Genomic DNA, 8,198 nt, shown 5'->3' with positions numbered 1-8,198 from the left:
AGTAGCTCTTAATTATTGTTTCAATTTTTTCTTCATTGGTGGTGAATTCACCCTTTTCATTTTTTTTATTTTTAAATTTTTTTTATTAATTTATTTAACTTTTAACATTCATTTTCACAAAATTTTGGGTTCCACATTTTCTCCCCTTTTGTCCCCTCCCCCCACCCCAAAACACCGAGTGTTCTAATTGCCCCTGTCTGCCAATCTGCCCTCCCTCCCTCCCCACCCCTTCCCTTTGGAAGGCAAGCAATTCAATATAGGCCAGATCTGTGTAGTTTTGCAAATGACTTCCATAATAGTAGTGTTGTGTAAGAACTAATTATATTTCCCTCCATCCTATCCTGTCCCCCATTACTTCTGTTCTCTCTTTTGATCCTGTCCCTCCCCATGAGTGTCGACCTCAAATTGCTCCCTCCTCCCCGTGCCCTACCTTCCATCATCCCCCCCCCACCCTGTTTATCCCCTTGTCCCCCACCTTCCTGTATTGTAAGATAGGTTTTCATACCAAAATAAGTGTGCATTTTATTCCTTCTTTTAGTGGAATGTGATGAGAGTAAACTTCATGTTTTTCTCTCACCTCCCCTCTTTTTCCCTTCACTAAAAAGTCTTTTGCTTGCCTCTTTTATGAGAGATAATTTGCCCCATTCCATTTCTCCCTTTCTCTTCCCAATATATTTCTCTCTCACTGCTTGATTTCATTTTTTTTAAGATGTGATCCCCTCCTCTTCAGTTCACTCTGTGCACTCTGTCTCTATGTGTGTGTGCGTGTGCGTGTGCATGTGTGTGTGTGTTATCCCACCCTGTACCCAGATGCTGAATAGTTTCAAGAGTTACAAATATTGTCTTTCCATGTAGGAATGTAAACAGTTCAACTTTTGTAAAGTCCCTTATGACTTCTCTTTGCTATTTACTTTTTCATGCTTCTCTTCATTCTTGTGTTTGAAAGTCAAATTTTCTTTTCAGCTCTGGTCTTTTCATCAAGAATGCTTGAAAGTCCTCTATTTCATTGAAAGACCAATTTTTCCCCTGAAGTATTATATTCAGTTTTGCTGGGTAGGTGATTCTTGGTTTTAGTCCTAGTTCCTTTGACTTCTGGAAAATCCTATTCCACGCTCTTCGATCCCTTAATGTGGAAGCTGCTAGATCTTGTGTTATCCTGATTGTATTTCCACAATACTTGAATTGTTTCTTTCTAGCTGCTTGCAATATTTTCTCCTTGATCTGGGAACTCTGGAATTTGGCCACAATGTTCCTAGGAGTTTCTCTTTTTGGATCTCTTTCAGGCGGTGATCTGTGGATTTCTTGAGTACTTATTTTGCCCTCTGGTTCTAGAATCTCAGGGCAGTTTTCCTTGATAATTTCATGAAAGATAATGTCTAGGCTATTTTTTTTGATCCTGGCTTTCAGGTAGGCCCATAATTTTTAAATTGTCTCTCCTGGATTTATTCTCCAGGTCAGTTGTTTTTCCAATGAGATATTTCACATTATCTTCCATTTTGTCATTCTTTTGGTTTTGTTTTGTGATTTCTTGGTTTTCTCATAAAGTCATTAGCCTCCATCTGTTCCATTCTAATTTTGAAAGAATTATTTTCTTCAGTGAGTTTTTGAATCTCCTTTTCCATTTGGCTAATTCTGCTTTTGAAAGCATTCTTCTCCTCCTTGGCTTCTTGAACCTCCTTTGCCAATTGAGTTAGCCTATTTTTCAGGGTGTTATTTTCTTCAGCATTTTTTTGGGTCTCCTTTAGCAGGGTGCTGATTTGTTGTTCATACTTTGCTTGCAAGTCTTTTATTACTCTTCCCAGTTTTTCCTCCACCTCTCTATCATGATTTTGAAAATTGTTTGGGCTCTTTAAGACCTTTTCCCAGGACTGATCCCATTGAGTGGGCTGGGATGTAGAAGCACTGACTTCCGTGTCTTCCCCTGATGGTGAGCACCGCTCTTCCTCATCAGAAGGGAGGGGAGGAGAAACCTGCTCACCAAGAGAATAACCCTCTATAGTCTTGGTTTTTTTCCCTTTTCTGGGCATTTTCCCAGCCAGTGACTTGAGCTCTGAATATTCTCCTCACACCCACCTCGCCTCCAGATCCTCCCAGCCAGCACTTGGGGTCTGAGAATCAAATACTGCTTCCCAGCCTCAGTGCTTTGGGCGGGGGCAGGGCTGCTATTCAGTGTGAGATTATGTTCAGGTGCTTAGGTGGGGGCAGGGCGGCCTCACGGGCTCAGTTCCCTCAGGGGGTTTATGCAGAGACCTTCAACAATGGATCCGGGCTCCTGCCTGCTTGGGGAGCCCTGGTCTGCTTCCGCCTCCACTGTTGCCTCCCGAGGGGGCCTGAGTTATGGGGGCACCCCACTCCCCTCTCGACCCGCCAAAGAGACCCTCTCACCGACCCCTGACACCTGTGGGTGGAGGGACCCGCGTGGCCGCTGAAGATCCCGTCCCTGAAGCCCGCTCGGATCTTTTCCTCTCAGTGCCTGGGCCGCGGCAGGGCTGTACTCAGCTCCCAGTCCCGGCACCCAGTCCACAGCGAGAAGGACCTTTTGCGAGAGGTTTGCAGGTCTCTCTGGAACAGAAATCTCCCTCGCTCCAATGTTCTGTGGCCTCTGGGTGCAGAATTTGCCGTAAGTTACTTCTTTGTATATGTTCTATGGGTTGTGGGTTCGGAGCTATGTGTATGTGTTTCTTTCTACTCCGCCATCTTCCCTTTTCATTTTTAATAGTGGTAATTTGACTTTCTTTCTTTTTAAAATCAAATTAACCAAAGGTTTATCTATTTTATTATTTTTTCATAAAAACACTTCTTAGTTTTATTATTTATTGTTCTATAGTTTTCTTAATTTCAATTTTATTAGTATCTCCTTTGGTTTTTCAGAATTTCTAATTTAGTATTTAATTGGGGATTTCAAATTTATTCTTTTTCTAGCCTTTTTTAGATGTATGTCTAATTCATCGATCTCCTCTTTCTCTATTTCATTCATGCAAGCATTTAGAGATACAAAACTTCCCCTAAGAACCAATTTTGCTGAATCCAGTAAGTTTTGGTATGTTGTCTCATTGTCATTCTCTTGTATGAAGTTATTGATTGTTTCCATGATTTGAGGTTATATCCACTCATTCTTTAGGATTAGATTATTTAGTTTCCAGTTAATTTTGAGTCTATCTTTCCATGACCGTTTATTACATGTAATTTTTATTACATCATGATCTGTAAAGGATGTATTTAATGTTTCTTTTTGCATTGGATTATGAGGTCTTTATGCCCTAATACATGGTCAATTTTTGTGTAGGTGCCATGTACCACTAAGAAAAAGTTATATTCTTTTTTATCCCCATTCAGTTTTCTCCAGAGGTAAACCTTACCTAACCTTTCTAAAATTTTATTTATCTCTTTAACTTCTTTGTTGTTTATTGTGTGGTTAGATTTTTCAAGCTTAGAGAGGGGGAGGTTGAGGCCCCCCACTAGTATAGTTTTACTGTCTATTTCTTTTTGTAACTCCCTTAACTTCTCCTCTAAGAATCTGAATGTTGTACCACATAGTACATATATCTTTAGTAATGATATTACTTATTGTCTATGGTACCTTTTGGCAGCATGTAGTTTCCTTGCTTATCTCTTTTTATTAGATCTATTTTGCTTTTGCTTTTTCTGAGATCAGGATTGCTACCCCCTGTTTTTTGTTTTTTTCTTTAGCTGAGGCATAATATTTTCTGTTCCAGTCTTTTACTTCTACTCTGTGTATATTCTTCTACTTCATATGTGTTTCTTGTAAGCAACATATTGTCGACTTATGGTTTTTAATCCACTCTGCTGTCTGCTTTTGTTTTATGGGGGATTTCATCCCATTCACATTCAACATGATTACTATCTGTGTCTTTCTCTCCATTCTATTTCCTTCCCTCATTTATATTTTTCTCTTTTTTTCCTCCCTTTCCCTTCTCACTCGAATTTTGCTTTCAACCATTACCTCCCTCAGTCTGCCCTCCCTTCTCTCAGTCCCATCCCTTTTCTTCCCCTTTGCCTTTACTACTTCTTCCCTCCTTTCTGTCCACCCCTTCCGTTTTTCACTCTTTCCCCTCCTATTTCCTATTGGATAAGTTAGATTTCTGTATCCAAGTGATTGTGTTACTCCGTTTTTGAGCCACATCTGATGAGAGTCAGGCTCAAACAATGTTCATATCCCTCCCTTCTTTCCCTCTGCTATAATATGTTTTTGAACTCTTCATTTAATGTAATTTACCTTTTTTTGCCTCCTTCTTCGCTCTGTTCCCAATACAATCCCTTTCCTCCACTTAATTAGATTTTTTATGATCACATCAAAGTCAACTTATACCCACACCCACTGTGTATGTGTACCCATTTTAAATGTCATAATACATATGCAGTTCTCAAGAGTTACAAGTATCATCTTCCTTTGTAGGGATGTAAACACTTTGCCTTCATTGAATAACACTTTTTTCTTTCCTGTTGCCTTTTTATGCCTCTCATGAGTCTTGTATCTGAATATCAAATTTTCTGCTGAGCTCTGGTCTTTTCATCATGAAGATTTGCAAGTCCCCTATTTCACTGAATGTTTATCTCCTCTCCTGGAAGTTTATGTTCAGTTTTCCTGGATAGTTGATCTTTGGTTGTAATCCAAGCTCTTTTGCCTTATGGAATATCATATTCTAAATCCCCTTATCTTTTAATGTAGAAGTTACAAGGTCCTGCATAATCCTGATTGTGGTTCCACGATAATTAAATTGTTTCCTTTTGGCTTGTTGCTTCCAATTACCCTTTCCCCCAATCTGCCATTCCTTCCATTATTCCTCCCTCTCTTACGTCCTTCCCTCTGCTTTTCTATATAGTGAGACAAACTTCCTTATCAAATCGAGTGTGCATGTTATTTCCTCCTGAAGCCAAATCCAGTGAATGTAAGGCTCACTTATTCCCTGTCACCTTCTCCTTCTTCCTCTCCTGTTGGGATTGGAAGCTCAATTCCGTGTGGACGGTCTCGGGCAGGTAAAAGTGGGACTTCTAAATCTTAGAGTCTTACGAGGCCCTCCATGAACAGCGGGGGTTCGAGAAGGTCAGACTGAGCTAGCTCGGCTAGCTCGGGTATTTCCGCCTCTCCCCCGGAGATACCTGATGGGTGGAGTCTCCCTGCCCTCGAGGTCGTCCCGGATTGGAGCACACCTAGTTACCTAACAGCACGGTATTGAGATGCAAACTGTGTGGCTGAAGATTAAGTAGGATTGAGGAAGCCTAAAAGCTCTCTTAGCACGTGTGGAGCCAAAGAGGACAGTAGGCTCCGCTTCTTTTCTTTCCTCTCTCCCCTCCCCCTCTCTCCCCGCTTGTACTTCTACTTCCAATCCCTTAAGCTTAGCCTCCTTAGGAAATCTCCCCCTCTTCCTCCTAAGGAAGACTCCCCTGCACTTGTAACCTGGACCCTGAAATAAAGCTCAACCCCTGTTCGACTCTGGAACGTCCTTTCTCTCATACGTTTATCCGGTTTGGCCAACTGAAGACCTGGGACAGGTAAGAAAGACTCGGGTAGCCCAATACAGGCCTCTAGGCTTGGCACTCTCCAATGTAAAAGCTTTTTTTTCCTCTTTTATTTGAGATGATTTTCTACATTATTCCACTCCCTTTCTCTTTCTCCCAGTACATTTCTCTCAACCCTTAATTTTATTTTTTAGATGTCATCCCTTCATATTCAGCTCACCCTCTGTCCCCACCCCACTCTCTCTCTGTCTCTCTGTCTGTCTGTCTCTGTCTGTCTCTCTGTCTCTGTCTCTGTCTCTCTCTCTCTCTCTGAGAAAGGTCTCATGAGTTACAAGTATCATCTTCCCATGTAAGAATACAAACAGAATATAAACAGGAATGTGAATAGAAGTCAGGAATGCACAGCAGCCACCAGAAATTCAGTCCTCTAAGGCCTGCTGCTGCTCCATCCATGCCAGAATGGTCCTCACTGAATTGTGCTCTGCTCTCAGTCTGGTGCAATAGACTCTTTCCATCGACCTTACAGATTGTCTTTGGCTGGAAATTTGCTTCAGTCTGTCCTTTTGTGGTTTCTGCTGCTCTAGAGTTTGTTTAGAGTCATTTTTGCACGTTTTTTGAGGGGTGTGGGGGGAGAGCTATAGCAGATTTCTGCCTCTACTCCACCATCTTGATTCTACCCCCAATTCTAATTTTTAACAATTTTTTTGGGTCAATTTGTGCCTCCCTTTCCGTTTGGCCCACTTTACTTTTAAAGGCATTCTCTTCAGTGAGTTTTTGTGCTTCCTTTCCCATTTGGCCAATTCTAATTTTTAAGGAGTTATTTTCTTCAGTGTACTTTTTTTTTCATTTAGTCAACTGTACTTTTTATGGACTTATTTTCCACAGTCAATTTCTATCCATCCTTTTCCAAGCTATTGACTCCCTTTTGTATACTTCTCATTTCTTTCCCCAATTTTTCTTCTACCTCTCTTTTGACTTTTAAAATCCTTCTTGGGTGCTTCCAATAAGGCTTTTTGGGCTTGAGACCAGTTCATATTTCCCTCTGGGGTTGAGGATGTTTGTATATTGACAATGTTGTCCTCTTATGAATTTTTGTATTGATCTTCCCTGTCCCCACAGTAAGAATCTATGGTTATTGTCTATTTGCCTTTTGATTATGGTGTTTGTCTATTTCCTGGCTTTTCAAGTCCAGTTCTCCTCCTGGAGCCCAAGGGGCACTGACCCAGCCTTCTTGTACTGGGGGTCACCGACCTGGTCCCTGGCTTTGTTCTTGGGCCTCAGGTGCTGGCAGTTGGAGTCTGTAGGGGTCTGGCAACTTGGTTGGTGCTAAGCTGGAGTCAGTAATACTGAAACTTTCAGGGTGGGTGTGGGTGTGGTCCCTGGAGAATGCCTATTCCCCTGGGCTGCTTTGAAGTACTTGAATTTTTGGCTGCTTCTGGATGTCTGCCTTCTTAGAGTTGTGTCTCCTGGAGTTGTACTTCCTGGAGTTGTCCTGATGGACTAGGAGGTTTGATTGTTGGACAACATCAGCCAATACATGTGGTAGTTTTCCAAGCTAGAGTCTACCAGTTCCCCTGCCTGTGCCAAGGCAGCTGTAGAGGTCCTGGTGTTGGAGCTTGTCTGTTCCACCACTTTTGGGCTCAATACCTTTCCCTGATTTGCTGAGGTGGGGCTTGCCATTGGCTTCCTGGGATGCCTCCTATCTTGTACTAATCCCCTTACACCAAAGCGAGAGGGACCTTTCCTGTTAATCTTCCAAGCTCCATGGGCTACAAGACTGGTGCATCCCTTCTTTCTCCTGGATCAGCTATTCCAGGTTTTTCCCTGGGGTTTTTACAGGTTACTAAGGGAAGATGGGAGCAACTTATTTCTTACTTTGCCATACTGACTCACAGAAGTTACAGGAAGTTCTATAAGGTCTGCCTTCCCTGCAGTTTCTCTATCCCTTCCCTGTCCTGTAATTGGTACTGCAATGTATTTTATTGACTTCTTTTACTGTAGTGTTTCCTGAACCTTGATTTCGACTCAAATATGTAGAAATCAGGAATGATCTTTGAATAAACAAAATTTAAATTAGGGCTGAGAACAAAATATTTTAGGAATTTTCCTAAATGAGGGCTCTGAACTATTATAATATCAATATGTTTTTGTATGATCTCTGTAAAATAGCAGAGGAGGGAAGCACATGAACCTACATACCGGTATATTTCCTATAGGGTAAAAGCAAGGTATGGAATTCAGTGAAAGAGCAGCAGCCCTGAAGTTAAAAAGATTCATCTTTCTGGGTTTAAATCTGGTCTCAGGCACTTACTACATGTGTGACCCTAGGAAAGTAACTTAATTTTGCCTCAGTTCCTTATCTATAAAAATGAGCTGGAGAAGGAAATGGAAAACTACTCCACTGTCTTTGCCTAAAAAACCCCAAATGGGTTCACAAAGAGTCAGACATGACTGAACAACAATGAAAGCAAACTAACTGTAACATGGTATAGCTAATTAAATCACCAGAGTGGACAAAGTGGAAAGGATATAGTGCTGGTCAGCCAACTCCACCTACCAGTGTTATAGTAGAAATGGGTGAAATCTCAGACCACTAAATAAATAATTGAAGTAGGCATTCAACCTTTCCCCAAGTCATTATTTCTTTGGCAAAGTTCTCTCCCAAGGGAGCCAAAGAAGACCCCAGAGAAATTTATCTCCTGATCTTAGCTGCTGGG

Source organism: Notamacropus eugenii, chromosome 6, assembly GCF_028372415.1.
Source record: "Notamacropus eugenii isolate mMacEug1 chromosome 6, mMacEug1.pri_v2, whole genome shotgun sequence".
Taxonomy (NCBI): domain Eukaryota; kingdom Metazoa; phylum Chordata; class Mammalia; order Diprotodontia; family Macropodidae; genus Notamacropus; species Notamacropus eugenii.
The sequence above is the reverse complement of the archived record's forward strand: the minus strand, read 5'-3'. Positions refer to the sequence as shown.